This window comes from Grampus griseus (genome assembly GCF_964374135.1).
Source record: "Grampus griseus genome assembly, chromosome: 7".
Classification (NCBI taxonomy): Eukaryota; Metazoa; Chordata; class Mammalia; order Artiodactyla; family Delphinidae; genus Grampus; species Grampus griseus.
This window is the reverse complement of record NC_139001.1, coordinates 30976690-30996353: the sequence shown is the minus strand read 5'-3', so window position 1 is coordinate 30996353 and position 19664 is coordinate 30976690. Positions and strand designations below refer to the sequence as shown.

Here is a 19664-nt window from a genome sequence, read left to right as displayed (position 1 = left end):
TTTTAGGTTGTTTATACTTTTTGACTATTACAAATAAAGTTGCTATAAATACTTCTATATAATATTTTATGAACATACACTTTTATTTCTCTTGTGTAAATATCTAAGAGTGGAATGGCTGGACCATATTATAAGTGTATGTTTAAACTAACAAATTGTTTTCAGAAATGGTTGTATGATCTTACATTTCTACCAGTGTTAGAGTTCCAGTGACTCTGCACCCTTGACAACATTTAGTATGGTTAAGCTTTTAAAATTGTAGCCATTTTAATAGATGTAGCTTGTATTTATATTTCTCATAACTAGTGGTGTTGAACATCTCTATGTGTGCTTATTTTATTTTCAGATATCTTCTTTGGTGAAAAGTCTGTTCAAAACTTTTGCCCATCTCATTAGGTTGTTTCCTTATTATTGAGTTTTAATGGTTCTGTATATATTCTGGGTACAAGTCTTCATCTGTTGTATGATTTGACGATACTTTAGTCTGTGGCTTATCTTTTTGTTCTCTTAAAAATATGTATGGGAAGAATAGACGTTTTGATTTTCATGAAGTTCAGTTTATCAATTCATTTTTCTATGAGTCATGCTTTTGGTGTCATAGCTAAGAGCCCTTTGACTAATTCTTGGTTGCAAAGGATTTCTCCTATGCTTTCTTCTTGAAGTTTTCTAGTTTTAGGTTTTACAATCAGATCTGTGATCCATTTTGAGCTAATTTTTGTGTAATGGGTGAGATATGGGTCTAAATTCATTTTTTTGCACATGGACATCTGGTTGTTTCAGTACGATTTTCTAGAGAGACTACTGTTTTTCCACTGTATTGGCCTTTGAACTTTCTTGAAAAAAGGATGTCCATACTTGTGTGGGTTTATTTCTGGACTCATAGCTGTCTTGATGAATGTAGCTTTGTAATAATATTGTCTTGAAATTAGTGTTCTCTAACTTCCTTTTTTAAAAAATTGCTTTGGCTAGTCTAGATTCTTTGCATTTTCATAGAATCAACGTGTCAATTCACACAAAAAAAGGCTACTGGGAATTTGATGGGATTATGTTGAACATTAGTCTAATTTGGGGAGATTTTGCATCTTAACATTGTTGGGTCATCCAATCCATGAAGAAGGTATATCTTTCTATTTATTTAATTCTTCTTTAAATTTTTTCAGAAATCTCTTGTGTTTTTAGTGTATAGGTATTTCACCTAATTTTATTATAATGGTATTGCTTTTTTTAATTCCAATTTTTATTTTTTGTTACTATTATATAGTATACAGTTGATTTTTTTATATTGGTCTTGTATCCTGCAACCTTGCTACACTCACTCATTAGACTGTTATATGTGTGGTGTGTGGGTGTGTATTAATCCTCTGTGTAGATAGTCTTGTCCTCTGTGAATAAATAATTTTATTTATTTTTCCACTCTTGATTGCTTTATGTTTTTGCTTGCCTTATTTCACTGGCTATAACCTCCAGTATAATGTTGAATAAAAGTGGTAAGCATGATTATTTTTGTCTGGTTTCTGATCTTAGAGGGAAAGCATTCAATCTTTCACATTCAAGTAAAATATTATGAAAAGTAGGCTTTTTCATGGATGCTCTTTCTCTGGTTGAGGAACTTTTCTTCTATTGCTAGTTTGCCAAGAAGTGGCTTTTTCAGGTTAGTTTAATTTTAAAAGCAGGTATGGATGCTGTATGTGTCAAATGCTTTTTCTGCTCCTATTAAGAGGGTTGTATGTTTTGTTTGTTTGTTTTGCGGTACGCGGGCCTCTCACTGTTGTGGCCTCTCCTGTTGCGGAGCACAGGCTCCGGATGCGCAGGCTCAGCGGCCATGGCTCACGGGCCCAGCCGCTTTGCGGCATGTGGGATCTTCCCGGACCGGGGCACGAACCCGTGTCCCCTGCATCGGCAGGCGGACTCTCAACCACGGCGCCACCAGGGAAGCCCTATGGTTTTAATTTTTTTGTTTTGTTAATATAGAAAATTACATTGATTCATTTTCAAATGTTAAACCATCCTTGAATACAGGTAGAATTGTAGTAAGTTTCACTTGGTCGTGGTATATTATCCTTTTTGTATATTATTGAATTCAAATTGCTAAAATTTTGCTCAGAATTTTTGCATCTATTTCTATAGTTTTCTATTCCTGTGATGCCTCTGTATGGTTGTCAGAGCCTCATAAAATGAGTTGTGAAATATTCTATCCTTTTAATTTTTGGAGGAGTTAATGTAAAATTAATATTTCTTAATTGTTCAGGCTTGGAGTTTTTTTGTGGGAATGTTTTAAAATAAAATTTGAATTTCTTACTAGATAACAGGATTATTCAAATTATCTATCTCTGCTTGAATGAGCTTTGGTAGTTTTTGTCTTTCAATAAATGTCTACACTTAATTTAAGTTGTTGAATTTATTGGCTTTAAGTTTTTCATAATATTCCCTTACTGTCCTCATATTATCTGTAGACTTTGTCATGATATTACCTTTGTCATTCCTGTTATTGGTAATTTTTGTCTTAATTTGTGTCTTCTTTTTTATTCATAATCAATTTGCCTAGAGGTGTGTGTGTGTATAATATTTGCTTGTATAAATATGAATCATCTTTAGGTTTAATTGATTTTATTATTTCTGCTGTCTTGATTTCCACTCTTTATTATTTCCATTTTGCTGCTTAGTATGCAGTTAAGTTCTTCTTCCTTTTCTGTTTTTTCGAAGTTTGAAGCTGAGGTCATTTATTTTGAGATCTTTATTCTTTACTAATATGTGCATTTATTTAGTGCTCTTAATTTCCCCCTAAGTACTACTTTAGCAGCATCCTGCAAATTTTGATATGTTTGGTTTAATTTTCACTCAATTCAAAGTACTTCTAATTTCCTTTTGGTTTTCTTCTTTGACTTTCCCTATTTAGAAATGTTATTTTCCAAACATTTGTGAATTTTCTGGAGATCTTTTATTATTGATTTCTAACTTGATTCCATTCTTGTAAGAGAACATATTTTGTATGACTTGAAAGTTTTCAATTTAGGGACTTGTTTTAAGACCAAGAACATAATCTATCTTGATAAATGTATTGGGTGTACTTGAAGAGAATGTGTATTTGGCTGTTGGACAAATTGTTTTGTAGATATCAGTTAGATATAATTGGTTGATAGTGTTTTTTTAAATGTACTATCAGGAAAGGATGTTAGGGTTTTTTTGATGATTTTAAATTCGTTATATAAAATATTGACAGAGGGGTACTGAAATTTGTGACTAATTGTGGGTTTGTCTATTCTTCTAGTTTATCAGTTTTTCCTTTATTACTTGTGAAGATCTGTTGTTAGGTGTATCATTATGAAATGACCTTATCTTTGACAATCTTTCTTTGCTCTGAAATCTACTTCATCTGATTTAATGTTGCCACTCTAGCTGTCTTTTGATTACTGTTGGCATGGTAATTTTTTTTCCATCTTTTAGTCCATCTGTGTATTTATAGTTAATTGAATTTCACGTAGGCAGCATGTACATGAGTTTTAACTTTTAAAATCTATTCTGACAATATCTTCCTTTTAACTAGAGTATTTAGACCATTTGTATTTTATGTGATTATTCATATGTTTAGACTTAAATCTATTATCTTATTACTTGGGTTCCATTTTTCTGTTTTTTTCTGCTTTCTTTTGCATTAATTAAGTAACTTTATGATTCTATTGTATTTACTTTCTTGGTTCATTGGTATAACTCTTATTTTAGTGGTGGCTTTAAGCTTTATAGTTTTCTTTTTGTCATTAACTTATCAGAGTCTAGCTTTTAAGTGATATTTTATTGAATGTAATTTTTTATTGAATGCCAGATGTTGTAGGTCTACCTTGTTGAATGCTGGATATTATTTTTATTCCTGTACATATTCTTGATCATGGTTCTGGCACACAGTTACATTTCTTGGAAACAGTTTAATCCTTTTAGGTAATAGTTGTAAAATTTGTTAGCTGTGCTCAATCTTGGTCTGACTATTCCACACTTCTGAGCCATGAGCCTTCTTGTAATAGACCCAATTTTTTTTTTTTTTTAATGCTCAATGACTTAGAAAAGTCATTTTTCTTTATTCACTCTTTTTTTTTTTCATTTTAACTTCTTTATTGGAGTATAATTGCTTTACAATGGTATGTTAGTTTCAGCTTCACAACAAAATGAATCAGTTATATATATACATATGTTCCCATATCTCTTCCCGCTTGCGTCTCCCTCCCTCCCACCCTCCCTATCCCACCCCTCCAGGCGGTCACAAAGCACCGAGGTGATCTCCCTGTGCTATGCGGCTGCTTCCCACTAGCTAATTTTGAGGTATTTCAGTGTGCCTGCTGGGAAGAGCATTGGTTTGGCCTTGTGTGTGGGCTGGCTGTGTTATTTCTAATCCTTCCAGGTTGTTTCCTAATAGACATGTGCAGATCAATACTCAGCTGAATATCTGAGGGAGACCTTCTGCAAATCTCTGGAGTTATTTCTTTTGGTTCAGCTCTCTCCTCTTTCCTGTGAACTCTACCTTAGACTCCTAGCTCCATCTTCTAAGCACAGGCGGTCTGCTGGAGTTCACACTGGATGCATCTCCCTGATCGATGGCCTGGGAAACTGTTTATTAGGGCAGTGAGCTGAAGCACTTGTGGGGTTCAGCATGTTTGTTCATTGTGTCTCGGGTATCTTTTGTTGCCTGATGAGCATCCTGCACACTGTTGTTTTGTTTATTTTGTCTGCTTTTTTTCCCCAATTGTTTCAGGCAAGGAGATTAAATATCTAGTCCCTGTTACTTAATCTTGTTTGGAGCTAAAGTCTACCAGGAGTATTTTTTTAAAAGGTGAAGTTGACTTGTAAAGGTATACTCCAAAATTCTCTTTTTATTGATCAGTATAGGTATATTCTAATGGCATAAACTTCCTATTGCTGAGAATAATTTCACCAGACATATATGCATCTGCATTAACATTTATCATCTTCTTGGACAGATTGTGGACAGACTTAGCAAAAGCTTTCAAATGATTATGAATCCAAAAAGTATAGTAATAAATATAAACTAGTTGTTCTTGCCTTAATAGAATTTGGTGTAAAAGGAATTGGATTTATGGCCTAACTTTCATTTAAGAAATGCGTGACCTTGGGAGTACTATTTATTTTTTTACCTATAATCCTCAGTTCTCTCAGGAATAGGTGGAAATGTTGGTTTAATCAGCTTATGAGTACAAATTAAAGTAGATATTAATTATTCACCCTGATTTTTCATTTTGAATATATGGTGTTAATGCACACTATTTGTTTCTTTTCAAAATAAGGTTTATAGAAACATTGAGCTTTTTAGATATCTAGAATATAGTAAAGTATTGTTTTTATGTTGATCTGAATGTGCAGTGTAGTTTCAGTGATTCCAGTGGGATGATCATACAGTAATTACAAACTTAAGTAGTTCATGTATCTCAAAATGTTATCATTACGTATATTAATGCTATTCAAAATGCAGTTGTAGGGCTTCCCTAGTGGGGCAGTGGTAGAGAGTCCGCCTGCCGATGAAGGGGACGCGGGTTCGTGCCCCGGTCTGGGAAGATCCCATATGCCGCAGAACGGCTGGGCCCGTGAGCCATGGCCGCTGAGCCTGCGCGTCGGAGCCTGTGCTCCGCAACGGGAGAGGCCACAACAGTGAGAGGCCCTATTTTGCGTACTGCAAAAAAAAAAAAAAAAAAAAAAAAATGCAGTTGTAAAGAGAAATATGAGGAAAATTATTAAATGATTATCAGAATGAAGTTGAGTTAATAGGTGTGACATCCAATTATAACTTGCCCCAAGAGAAATATCAAGTGAAGGTTGAACATTTCAGCCTCAGCTAAGATCCCTGCTGGTGCTAACTTAGACTAGGTAGGATTCATAATGAGAAAGGAAGTCTTTGTTAGTATCTCATGCTGTTAATACCTTGATATAATTTAGAACCAATGTATTATATATGTGGATTGAACTATCAATTGGAAGATCATTATTTAAAACTCTTGCTACCTGTGGAGAGAATATGCGGACGTGCATTTTAGGAGGTGTTAAAATTAAATAGCCCAGAGTGGGAGGTTATAGACAAGCAAGAGAGGAGGCTAGACTGATCCGTGTGGTAATGGATTGGACCTGGAGACTCTAGTCAGTGCTGAACTCATGTTTAGCTGAATATAGATATATTGATAGATGGAAGTAGATGTATATACACACACTTATATGTATTCATACATATAGGCATGTAGATATACATTTTATATATATGTACATATTATTGGTTAGTAGGTACATACATATATTTCCTTGCTCTGGAATCTGAGAGTGCCCAGAAGCAACATCAACAACCCAGTAGCAACAATCATATATTACTTGACACTTAACACTCAAATATTCTAATACCGCATTTGAATAAGAGGAAGCAGGGGTTTTAGAGAAACAATCATATATTACTTTTAACACTCAAATATTCTAATACCACATTTGAATAAGAGGAAGCAGGGGTTTTAGAGAAATGACTGATGTTAAGCCCAGAAGTGATCATGTACAAGGTGAGCCTAGAGCATCTCCTAGTGCTAGAAAGAAAGTTTGGTTTTAGTGCTTAAAAAAATTCCACAATGATAGGAGTATGTCAAATGGACACAGGGACCAAATGAAAGATTCCCAGTGGCCAAAGCTGGAACAATTTGAGCAACCGTATAAAAGTATGCTTTGGGAATAGAACTCACAGTAAAAAAAAAAAAAAAAAATCCATGAGTCTATACTGATATAAATGAATTAGTGATTACATAAGTGGGGAGAAGTACAATCTATGCAGAAGAATTCCAAATAATTTATGAAGATCCTGTGCCGTCAAGGAGGTGAAGTATAGGTCCATACTCCTTAAGTTTGAGTTGTACGTAGGGACTTCCTTCTGGAGTGGAGAAAACTGAAGATACCACTTCAACCAGGTGGTCATGATTTACATGACAGTGATAAGTCATGTTGCTGGTTTCTACACTCCATGTGATGTGAAGAGGACAGCACTTTACTTCTGTCATCTTCTTCCCCAAAGCCCATAAACCCAGTCTAATCATAAGGGATACTGCAGATGAATCCAGTGTAAGGGACATTATGTAAAACATTTGACCGGTATTCGTCAAATCAAAACCAAGGAAAGCCTGAGAACCTATAATAGCTAAGATGAGCCTAGGAAAACATGAAAACTAAATGTAATCCTGGATGGGATCTTGGAACAGAGTAAGACATTAGGTGAAAAATAAGGAAACATAAATAAAGTGTGGGCTGTAGATAATAACAATATTATGTCAGTGTGGGTTAATTAAATTTGACAAAGGTACCATACTAATGCAAGCTGCTAATAACTGGAAACTGGGTATAGGGTATGTGGGAACTCTGTCCCGTATTCACAATGGGTGTATAAATCTCAGTGTATTTGAAGTTTTTTTTAAGTACTTAAATACGTTTGGTTTACCTCTAGCCTTATTTTAGCAGTTATCAGTTAGTATGGGGAAGCCAAATATGAGAGTATACAAGTGGACTTGAACGTTCAGATCAGGTAATAAATTTATTTCAATGCATTTTCCTTTCTATCTGGATAATAAGTATCTTTCTTAAATTATACAACTTTCTCCCAGTTAGTTGGGGTTGAGTACAACACCCCCCTACCTTTCAGTGATGGTAGTGAGTAAATAGTGAGAAGAAATGAGGACAACAGATTTAGTTCATTAAAAGTTGTCTCATGCTGTGTACTGTGGAACATATTTTTTTTACACTGACTTTCTCAATTGAGAACAAAATATTTAAGCCCTTGGGTTACCTTTTCAAAAATCACTGTTCCACAATGGAGCTGCCATTTGAATTGTCCTTTGCAAGTACCAACTTTCTTCATTTTTAAGGCAAAAATATTAATTAACTGCATATAAACTCTTCTCATCAGCTTCATTCATTCTCTTTCTGCATTGCTTTTGGAATCCTCATCTCCTTCTGAAGGAATGGCTGTTACCAAATTTCAAAATTTTGGCCCCTTTTTGGGTTGTTTCTTTTTCACCATAGCCAGTTTTTCCTGTAGTTTTATATTTATCTCTGTTCTGGTGAAACAGAAAGGTATGTCCTCTACAGATTTGCTGTAGGACACTTGTTATCTTATGCTCTTATGTTAGCCGACTGATCATCAGTATAAAGATTCAGGAGTTTGTGAAAAGTAAAACAAATAAAGGATATGTATTATGGTGTAATGTTTGGGAACTATTGGGGAATATCACTGTTTTATTTTTTAAATGTTTATCATTTATATAAAACATGTGCCATGGTAGATACAGAGATAAGAGATAACAACTCTGCCTTCATGGACCTTAAAGTCTAGTAGCTACATACATAAATATAATTAATACATGATAAACGTAGTACAAGCCAGGAGATGCTGCTTATTGAGATGCTTGTGGCTGCTTGTTGAGAAGTTGTGTTCTTATTGTCACTGATACTTATTTCCTTACTGATGTCAGAAAAAAAAAATGTAGAACTACAGGGGGTAGCAAGAATTAAAAAGAAGAAATAATGAAAATGAAAACGAGAACAAGGAGGAAAGAAGTTAGGGATGGGCATCTTGATAAGAACATGTCTGTACAAATCTGAGCCAAAGCAGTGTACAATGTCAAGGAATCACAGTTTGTCCATCAGATGCCTTTCCTTTTCTCCTCCGGACCCTCTCTCCACCCTTTTCCACTCTGCTGTTTGCACAGGGCTCTCTGGATCCCGTGTCATGTCGTCCAGTTTCCACTTGCATTTGGCTAATGCGGAAACCCAGAAAGATGAAAAAGAGGAGGAGAGGGAAGTTATTTTCCCCTTGCTCCCTTCTGCAGGGTTCCCTCAGGCTGGCCGTGTCCCTCTACCGCAGATCACACTCATGCTAAGCTGGCTCTTCCCCCAACACTCTCCTTCCTAGTTCTGGGAAAACTTTCCTCTTGCTGCTTCAAGCTCAGGCATGCTAGTAGCCATTACAAACCCAGGAGTACTGCCTGCCATCTCGTGGTTTTCCTATACCTGCCCACACCTATGTACATACCCCCCTATATTCAACTCATCTTGAATCGTCCTTATTTGAGTGCGTCATAGGCTTCCAGACTGACACATCCAGAAAATCAGAGCCACAAGAAGGCAATCCTCACTCAGCCTTCTTCCCACTTCATTTTACAAATGATGAAAATGAGGCCAGAGAGGGGACAGCTTTTCCTAAGAATCTAAGTTAATGGTAATGGCTGGTCTAGAATCTAGACATGGCAACGGCTACCCTTTCTAGTTCTCACTTCCCATTTGCTTTGAAATTATGTAAACACTGTATTTATTTTTTTAGTTTCCAAATCTAAGACTTTTAACACTGAGGTAATGAACATTCCAGCATTCAGCTCTTGAGCGTGTGGAAGTACATGAAGACCACCCAGGTGAGAATGAGCAGAGGCTGTTTATTCGGGGATTTTGCCGCAGCAAGGAATCCGCCACCGTGACTTCCGTTTGGCAGAGACTCCAGGTTGGGCAGGGGAGTGGGAAAGCCTTACAACGGAAGGAAGTTTTAGATATGCTCTGACTGGGGCTTGTTGGCATGGTGAAGCTGGAGACAGGCTAAATAGAAGTGAGACATCGAATTTGATAGATTTGGAAGCATATTTGGCTTCCTCTGGTTGGTCCTGAGTTGGAAGCAGAGGCAAAAAAAAAAAAAAAAATAGGGAAGCTGGGGGCCACTGTCTAAGTCCTGACTGTTTGGGGGTGGTAACGGCAGAGTTTGTGGGTCAGAGTTGTGTTGCTACATATGACCTGCCATTATCTGTTTGTATGGTCAGGCTCTTAAGCTTGAAAGCACTTGGTTTGCTCTTCAGTTTTCTTACCCATTATCTGAAGAAGTTTGGGCCACTGAGTAGCTGATTAACTATAGACTGCTCCCAGGGACAATTCAGCATATCGAGGAGGAGAAAGTGTGGCCCTCTGGGGGTACATGGTGGGAGGAGAGAGGCAAATTTGGCATACCTTGGAACAATTCTGTGGACAGTCTGCTGGACTGAGGCAAATAGGAACCGTGCTTGCAGTATTTGGGATCAAACATATTTAGGCCTTAAAGGTATGGTTTTGGCACAGTTGACTTTTTATGTAGAAGTCTTGTCAGTCATTAATGTGATTAGGTTGCAACTTTGCCAGCTCTTTTGTTATGTGGGTGGCAGCAGAATTTCTGGTGAGAGCCAGGCAGAGAAAATTTTATTCTCGTCTGAGAATCTGAAGTTGAAGTGGCAACCACGTCAAGTATCAAGTGTAGACGAAATCCTAAATTCCATACTCCCATATAGTTTCCTGACAGTAACCCACTGAAGTTGATAGGAACTTCAACCATACATTTTTTTTTTTTTTTTTGCGGTACGCGGGCCTCGCTGTTGTGGCCTCTCCCGTTGCAGAGCACAGGCTCCGGACGCGCAGGCTCCGCGGCCATGGCTCACGGGCCCAGCCGCTCCGCGGCATGTGGGATCTTCCCGGACCGGGGCACGAACCCGTGTCCCCTGCATCGGCAGGCGGACTCTCAACCACTGCGCCACCAGGGAAGCCCTTCAATCATACATTTGAAAAAGGCCTTGACTCCACCTCATCCTCAGCCAGGTTAGGATACAGGAATGCAGCTCTCAGGGATGTGGTAGTTGATAGCTACCATTTGCGTGCATTCATAACTCCTGCTCTGTGTGGTTTTCCACTTGTGTTGTTGAATCACTTACTTCTTTCACAGTATCTTGTGTATCTTAGCATGAGATTGGCTGCACAGTCAAGCTATAGGGTCAGCTTCCCCTTTAGACTCCCTCCTGTTGTACTGAAGTGCCCAAAGTGACTCCACTTTGTTTCATAGCCATTTTGAAAGCAATTTCAGGGCTTCTCTGGTGGCGCAGTGGTTGAGAGTCCGCCTGCCGATGCAGGGGACACGGGTTCGTGCCCCGGTCCGGGAGGATCCCGCGTGCTGCGGAGCGGCTGGGCCCGTGAGCAATTTCAGATAGGATAAGTCAAATAAAAAGTTTAATTTTGGGGATAAGGTGGAGGGAAGGGGAACCTCTGAAATTATATTTATAGTTTGACTGTAGCTCTGAAGGATATTGTAGAGGTTGGGAGTAAAAAGAGCTGATGCTTCTCTCTCCTGATACCTATTCGGCCTTGAGGCTGAGATTACTAGCAGTAGCCATACCTCCCTAACTGGTGTTACCGGCTTTGGCTTTTATAATGGAGTAGAGGCATAGGTCTTCTTTGGGACTTAATATTCCATGTGAACTTTAGATTTAGCGTAGGTCCAACTGCAGCCACTCTTCTCCAGCAGCTGGCAGAGGTAGAGATTATAAGCTATCAAATTGGAGTAATTCCATTCCATTTATTGGCCATTGAGCTCCTAAGGGCAAAAACTGATTTCTTATTTTTACATACCTAGGGACTACCTAATTTACTTAAAGGGTTACCTGTTATGGCTGTGCTATTTAAAAAAAATGTTAAAATATTGATACATAGTATTGTCTTTCCCTTGGAATAAAGATTTTTCTTTACTCCTCAACCCGTTTCCACATATAATGTGAGAAAATGTGTTGATATAAAAATTAAGATGTCTTTCATTTTGCCTTTTCTTGAAAGTTCTATTCCCATACCTTTCAGTTACTGTCTTATAATGTGAGGCTCATTGAGTTTTCTAATGATTGATCTCATGTAAAAAACCAAAAAAAAACAGGAAAAAAATAATACTCATTACTTGTGTAACATCTGAACTAAGCAATGATCCACGGTCACAGTTGTTGAAACACTGTGTATGGAACTAATGTTAGCAATCCAGCATTGGCAACATCATGCCCATTTGCAGGTTTACAGGATTTTGCAAATCAGTACAGTGATAGAAATGTGTGAAATTACAATACTTAGGGAACTTTTTATAATGGAGAAAAAAGCGATGACAGAGGCAAGGATCTATTCATGTATTTCATGGAAATATTAATTTAATCGGTTTCCTTTAAAACTTTTGTAGAAATGGCAGTGATAGTTAATAGAAGCAGGAAGATAGTTCATGCTTAGTTAAAGAGATCTGGCCTTCTCTTTTGTTAATGAATGACTTCAAAGCTAAAATTTGCATTAAGAACATTAATGTGATAATTTTAAAAGTACCCATTAGTCTGACATTTTTAGGATAACAAAACTAAATTCTAGTGAAGTTGAGACATGTGGAAGAACTTAGATATTAGGCAAGAAATAATCTGATCACAATAAAAATATGCTTTTGCTTGAAAATCTGTCAAAAGGAATCCCAAGTAATTCAAAAAAATGCATGTTAAATGGGCTTTGCTACAGTTTTGAAATAGATTAAAATCATATGCAAATTAATGCAAATCATGTGGCTTGGAGATTAAGTTTTGAAGTGCTGTCTTCATTCCCTGGAGTAAATGGCTGTTGAAGAATGGATGTATATAAATATCTGACTGGCTGGCTGGCTGGCTGGCTGGCTGGCTGGTAGGCTGAATGAATGAATGAATGATTGAATCTTTTTTCTGCTTTGAAAGCTGTTACATTTTTTCTTTGCCTGAAGGCCAGTTTTTGATTATGTTCAAAATAGAGTCTAGGAAGTGGGAAGTTGAACCCCAAGTTTAGTTATTCAATCCAGTTCAACCCCATGAAGACCGTCTGCCCCATAATGTTGCTGGTCCAGTGTAGAATTCCTAAGCTGTAAGCGCGTCTGAACCCCAGAGGGAGGAGACCATTTTCTCAGCACTCACTCATTCCCTGCATATCTACTGAGTGCCTCCCAGGAGCCAGGCGTTGCTTTAGATGCATCACTGTTGACCTCTTATACAGCAGTTGCTACTGTTTTTGCCACCTATTTCTGGAAATTTCCTCTTCCCTTGGATTCTGCCATATTTTCCTGGCTTTCCTTCTACTTCTGTAAAATTTACTTCCTTTTCAACCTCCTTTTCTGACCTTTGCCCTGGGAGTTCCCTGAGGCTCAGTTTTTGCCCTCAGTTCTTTCTCTGCTCTGGTGATTCTCAATCCTGGCTATAATCAGAGCCTCTGAGATGAGGCCTCAAGCAGGGACACATTTTAAAAGCTCCATAAGTGATTCTGATGCACAGCTAGAGCTGAGAGCCATTTTTTATACTGTAATCCAGGGAATTGTTTGTGTCTCAAAACGTCACTTTTGTCTCTCCTGATTAGAGTCATGCCAGCATCTCCTTTCACATAAGTGCCTCTTCTGTGCCTCTGGCTAGCCAAGAAGATGTTTCCATTTAGAAATATCACTTCTCTGCTTCGTCTCCAAAAATATCTTTACCTCCTGATTTCTTTATTATTCTTTAATTCCAATTCATAAATATTAGTCTTTGACATTCCTTCCTCCCTTCTATTCAATATCTTCAGCACATTATGATCCAGTTAACTCTGAGGCTAGTATTAGGTACTCATTTGCCCCAATGCTGTTGGTTCTCTGTTGCCTGCGGGATCAAATTAAAAATTTTTATCACGGAATATAAAGCTTCAAAATCTAGACCCACAAGTTGGCTTCCACACAGAACATCTGTTTCAGCCTTTTGTTAGGAGGGCCTGTGACTTTCCTTCTTTTGCATAAATCCTTCCCTGACTTCTCCAAGACGTGGCTGCCTTTCCTTCTCAGGTCTTATTGATAGTATAATGCACGGAATCATGTAACTCTTATACTGAAGTTTGGCTATGACCTAGGAGATAAAATCCTTGACTGATCTTGTCCCGAAACTGTCAACATGTACTTCCTTTTGTTTATTAGAGACATTTATTAATGAATCAGGAAAGGTAATGAGATATGGGTTATATATTATGGCCGCAAGGTAAGGAATGTTAAGAACAGAAAACGCCTATTATTAAATACATCTGAGCCTTGCACCGTGTGGGGTTCATCCTGCTATAACTTATAGTCAGCCCTCTGTATCCACAGTTCTCAGCATCCATGGTGGTAGCACCGTAGAGTTTACTGTTGAAAAATATCCACGTGTAAGTGGACCCACACGGTTCAAACCCACGTTGTTCAAGGGTCAGTGGTATTTTCTACAAGTTCATAGTCAACCAACATTTATTGGATGGCTGTCATGTGCTAGGAACTTTATATTCCTATTTCATCCTTTTGTAAAGTTAAGTAGTATGATCTCACTTTTAAGATGAGGAGACTGAGGTCCAGCCACATTGACCAGCTTTTTTCAAATTATGGGTGTGACTGGGATTCCAGTTTGGGTCTTCCGAACTGAAATCTGGTGCTTGTCTCTTGGCTAAGTTGGTTTTTTTCTTTGTTTGTTTTGGTGGGGGTGGGTCTTGAGGGGATAGGAAGTTGCACTTTTGTTCCATTAACATTTTCCTTTCCTGAAACTCAGTGAACGTGATAGGCAGTCAGTAGGGTGTTAGTGAATAAATGAAACGTGAGAAGGGTCGGAGGATAATCTGGATTTTCTGGGTCTCCCTCCAAAATCCCTTCTAGATTCAGTCTGAAGAAGAGCAGCAGCTTTCAGCACTGGGTTGTTAGATTTGTTTAAATACTGCCTTTTTCATAGGGCTGATGCTGAAAGTGCCCTAAAGTTATCGAGCATCTGAATTTTCTAAGAAACTATTTTAAAAAACTAGGGTTCGAACTCTGCAGTTGTTACCTGAGGATTTAGACTAATGAACATTTCAAGACCATGTAGACCAAGTTTATTTCCTTCAAAGGGAGGGGTTAATTTCCCCACCGCTGTGTCTTTGAAGTGATAAATGAGGCTACTGTTCCCATGGTGGCTGTTGTCCAGCTGAGAATGACTTCCTGTCTCAGTCTCCAGGGCACAGGAGACCATGGATGCCCTCTATTCTCTGTAGCTGGAGAGAAGGGAGGAGAGAGCACTTCCCTGGGACAGCTGCTCTGCAATTAGTTCTCTGTTTTACTTGTGAAATATATTTCCTAGTTCGGATTTGGTGAGTAAATGGAGGTTAGAATACAGAATTCTAGCTATCTTTGGGATTTACCTATTACACTTTTAAAATGGTAACTACTTTTGTTATCTAAATGAGTACATTGAATGCTTATATTTCCCGTTTTGTTATTAATTGAATAAATAATAGGCTTTAGCCATCCAGGTAACCAAATTTTGTTGTCTAGACTCTCCTTCATTTCCTAAATTTAGCCCAATAGCTTTGTTTTCTTAGATGCTATGTAATTTAAAAATTTTACTTGAACTTTGCCATGAATAGTAAAATTAGGAGTAGGAAGCTGCACTTCAAAGTGAAATGTAAGAGCTACGTTGCTGAGATCAAAAGCATTTGAGGGGTAACCTGGGTGGCCATTACAAGTAATTGGAAAGTAAGTACAACTTCTTATTACTGCATCTAAAACTGAGGACAGCATTCTTTAAATGTCACATTTATATAAAAACTTGCACAAACTCAATCTACGTGTCTTAATTAGAAGGTACTATAAAGATATTTTATTGTTTTTATAACTTGTGTTCAGAAATTAACCTGTTCTCCTTTAAGTATTACGTAGCAGAGGTATTAAAATCCAGTCTAGAATAGAGAAAAAGTAGAAAAATTGTGACATACCAAAGATATGTAAGAACAGAGTTTGATTACAGTTAGAGGCAAACAGAATTTTCTCTGGTCCTAAACCAAATCTACTGATTTTACTTGGCTTATTTTTGTACGTATTTGGCAGCTAAAGGATGAATTGCCTTTCAGACAAAAGCCTTCTCATTGTAGTCACTCATTTGGTAGTCTCTACTTTGTACTAGCAGGACCTTCCTATTTGAGACGGACTATTCCAATCAACAGGGATGTATGGATTTTGTGAAAGAAGCTTTCAGAGTTTTTTCCTACAATATAAATAAATTGTATTGAATAGGATTTGCCACTGGTTCCATGGACTCCTGAGTATATGTAGATGCTACTTGGAGAGCCGTGAATAGAGTGTCCCATTATGATTTTAGTGATCTTAAAAATTAGTAATTCTATTCTGGACTATCTGGGTGATTTTTTAAAGTATCCTTACAGGAGGTTTCAGTGTCCCTGCTTTCTTTGATATTTAGAATGAATTCATTGGTAGTTGATTTTTCTGAATGGGCAAGAATGAAATAGCCATTCTACTACAGAAGGTGAGGGAGTATTGAATCATCTCATGGCACTCACCTTGCCAGTGCATACTGTATTCATGTTGAAAGTTGAATTTCATAGGGAAGAGTGGACATGCCACACTAAAAGAACAGCTAGAACAAAAGCTTTCATGCCATACTTGGGAACAGCTGTGTGTGGGGAGGTACAGTAGAGCTAAGAGAAGACTGGTGAGGGAGATGGGCTGAGAGTGATCTGTGAGAATAAGTGGATTCTAGGTTGTGGAGAGTGCCCCGGGCTTGAGCGGTGAGGAACTGCTCAAGGTCTAAGACATGGCTGTGACACAAGCAGAACTATCTTCTAGAAGAGTTTTTTTTTTAAATGTAGTGCATTTCCTTTTTAATAACATCTCCAACTAATAGTTACTAGCTGTCCTTTTTTTTTTTATGAGAGCAACCATGTTTATTGTGGTGAAATAATACACAATAAAATTTATACCATTTTAACTATTTATTAAGTAAACGTGTCAGTGGCATTAAGTACAGTCACATTGTTGTGCAGCCATCATGACCATTCATCTCCAGAACACTTCTCATCTTTCCAAACTGAAACATTATACCCATTAAACAATAACCCCCCATCCCCTCTCCTCCTGGCCCTGGCAGCCACCACTCTACTTTCTGTCTCTATGAAATTGCCTATTCTAAGTACCTCATATAAGTGGAATTATACAGTATTTGCTCTTTTGTGACGGGCTTATTTCTCTTGGCATAATGTCTGCAAGTTTCATCCATCTTGTAGCATGTGTCAGAATTTCCTTTTTTTTTAAATTAATTTTTATTGGAGTGTAGTTGATTTACAGTGTTGTATTAGTTTCTGCTGTACAGCAAAGTGAGTCAGTTATACATATACATATATCCACTCTGTTTTAGATTCTTTTCCCATAGTCGTCATTACAGAGTATTGAGTAGAGTTCCCTGTGCTATACAGTAGGTCCTTGTTGGTTATATATTTTAAATATAGTAGTGTGTATATGTCATTCCCAATCTCCCAATTTAATAGTTGTCTTTCAGTAAACAGCTCTTGCTTATATATCAGAGTAAGCTGGGCACTGTCAAGAGAAAGTGGACAATAAACGGTCCCTGGTCCCTATCACTAAAGAACTAATATGCTATACAGAAGCCAAGGAGCTGTACAGATGTAAGTTAGCATTATTACTGTAGTAAAAGAAAAAGCATTGTTCTAAGCAGACAGTTAAACTTACAGAAGACGATCTATAGCACTGAAAATACCCTCAAACTCTAGCTTGTTACCGAACAATGCTTTCATTTATCATGAAAAATGGTGAATGCAAATTGCATGCCCTATTATGGTTTGATCATGAGGAATTTTATAGCTACATAAATGGACACCATGTTATAGATAAATCTTAAAGATTCCAAGTATTCAGCATTAAAAACACTTGAGGCAAGGTCAACAAAAGCAAAAATAAACAAGTGGGACTACATCAAACTAAAAAACCTCTGCACAGTAAAGGAAACCACCAATGATTTGAATGAGTGGGAGAAGATATTTGCAAATCATGTATAAGATAAGGAGATCATATCCAAAATATATAAAAAACTTGTACAACTCAATAACAGAGGATAATGCAACTGAAAAATGGGCAGAGGATCTGAATAGACATTTTTCCAAAGGAAACATATACATGGCCAACAGGTACATGAAAAGATGGTCAACATCACTAATCATCAGGGACATACAAATCAAACTACAATGAGATATCACCTCACATCTATTAAAGTGGCTATTAATTATTGAAAAGACAAGAAGTAACAAGTATTGGTGAGGATGTGGAGAAAAGGTAACCCTTGTGCACTGGTAATGGGAATGTAAATTCATGTAGCTGCTACGGAAACCAGTGTGGAGGGTCTTCAAAAAATTAAAAAATGGAACTATCATATGAGACAGAAATTGCACTTATGGGTATTTATCTGAAGAAAACAAACACTAATTTGAAAAGATATATGCACTCTTATGTTCTTTGCAGCAGTATTTACTATAGCCAAGAGATGGAGACAATCTAAGTATCCATTAATGGATGAATGGATAAAGAAGATGTGGATACACACACACACACACACACACACACACACACACACACACACACACACTTATACATACACGTAATAGAATACTACTCAGCTGTTAAAAAAAAAGAATGAAAATATTGCCATTTGACAACATGGATGGGACCCTGAGGGCATTATTCTAAGTGAATAAGATTAAGTCAGATAAGTATGATCTCACTTAAATGTGGAATCTAAAAAAAAAAAAGAACAAACAAAACAAAGCAAAACTAATAGATACAGAGAACAGATTGGTGGTTGCCAGAGTGTGGAGGGGGTTTGCGGGGGCTGGGTGAAATGGGTGAAGAGGGTCAATAGTAATGAACTTCGAGGTATAAAATAAGTCATGGGGATGTTATGTACAGCATGGTGATTAGAGTCTGTTTTGTTGTATTGCATATTTGAAAGTTGCTAAGAGAGTTCATCTTAAAAGTTCTCATCACAGGAAAAAAGATTGTACCTTTGTGTGGTGACAGATGCTAGTTAGATTTATTGTAGTGATCATTTTGCAGTGTATACAAATACCAGATCAAATCATTATGTCGTACACCTGAAGCTAATACGATGTTTTATGTCAGCTTTAAAAAAGCACTTAACATTCACTAGCATCTTTGAATGTTATAGCTTGGGAGGGTTAGAGTTATCCCTCCCTTTTTCTCCCACAGTTGAGGGAAAGGCCAAAAGACATTACAGAGAAGCTCCATGTTACTTGGCTGCTTTAACAGTAGAGCTAGAGCTCTTAATAAAGATTCTGTTTCCTGGACCAGTATTGGCATTGGGTTAATCTAACCAGAGCTGTACATTGCTCATGTCCTCTCTGTGCTTAAACCCTTTCAATGTCTTATATTTACCTGGAATAAAATCCAAGGTCTTTAACGTGGCCCACAGCTCTGAGGACCCCTGGCCCTGCTCTCTCTGCAAATTCATTGCCACCACTCTTCCCCTGCTCCCCTGCCCCAACCCCAGAAGTTGCCTTTCCCTTCTTCCAGCCTAACAAACTCCCACATCAGGAATGTTCCACCTACTCCAGCCCCATCCCGGCTCTTCACGTGGTGATGACATCCTTTCTGCTCTTATATGAAATATTATCTCCTCAGGAAAGACTTCTGCCTTTCTTGATCTTTCAAACGGAATCAAGGATATCTGGGCTCATAACTTATTATTTTCCTTCATAGTAGCTCTTACTCTTTACCTATTTATTTGCATTTGCTTTACCTGTGTCCGCAAGTGGTCTATTGTCTTCACGAGCAAATACACCAGTTTTGTGCTGTATAGCCAGTGCCCAGCACAGAGGTTTACTGGTTTTTACTGGTGTTTGGACAGAGAGAGGGAGTGTTAAGTGTAAGATTAAAATAATAATTGGAAATAGAAATAATTTCTAAACTTTAATCAGGCAAGTATCTGCTGATGAGACAGGTTTGAACCCTGTAAAGGAGTTATGTTACAGTGGTCCTGGACAAA

General features: G+C 37.6%; 1 protein-coding gene across 2 annotated transcripts in view; it reads left to right on the top strand.

The window, feature by feature from the left end:
• The window catches only part of PARD3B (par-3 family cell polarity regulator beta), a gene marked incomplete at its 5' end in the record, with an annotated part of 1039339 nt that overhangs the window by 247936 nt on the left and 771739 nt on the right, over window positions 1-19664 (top strand). The gene's annotated exons all lie outside the window — the stretch shown is intronic.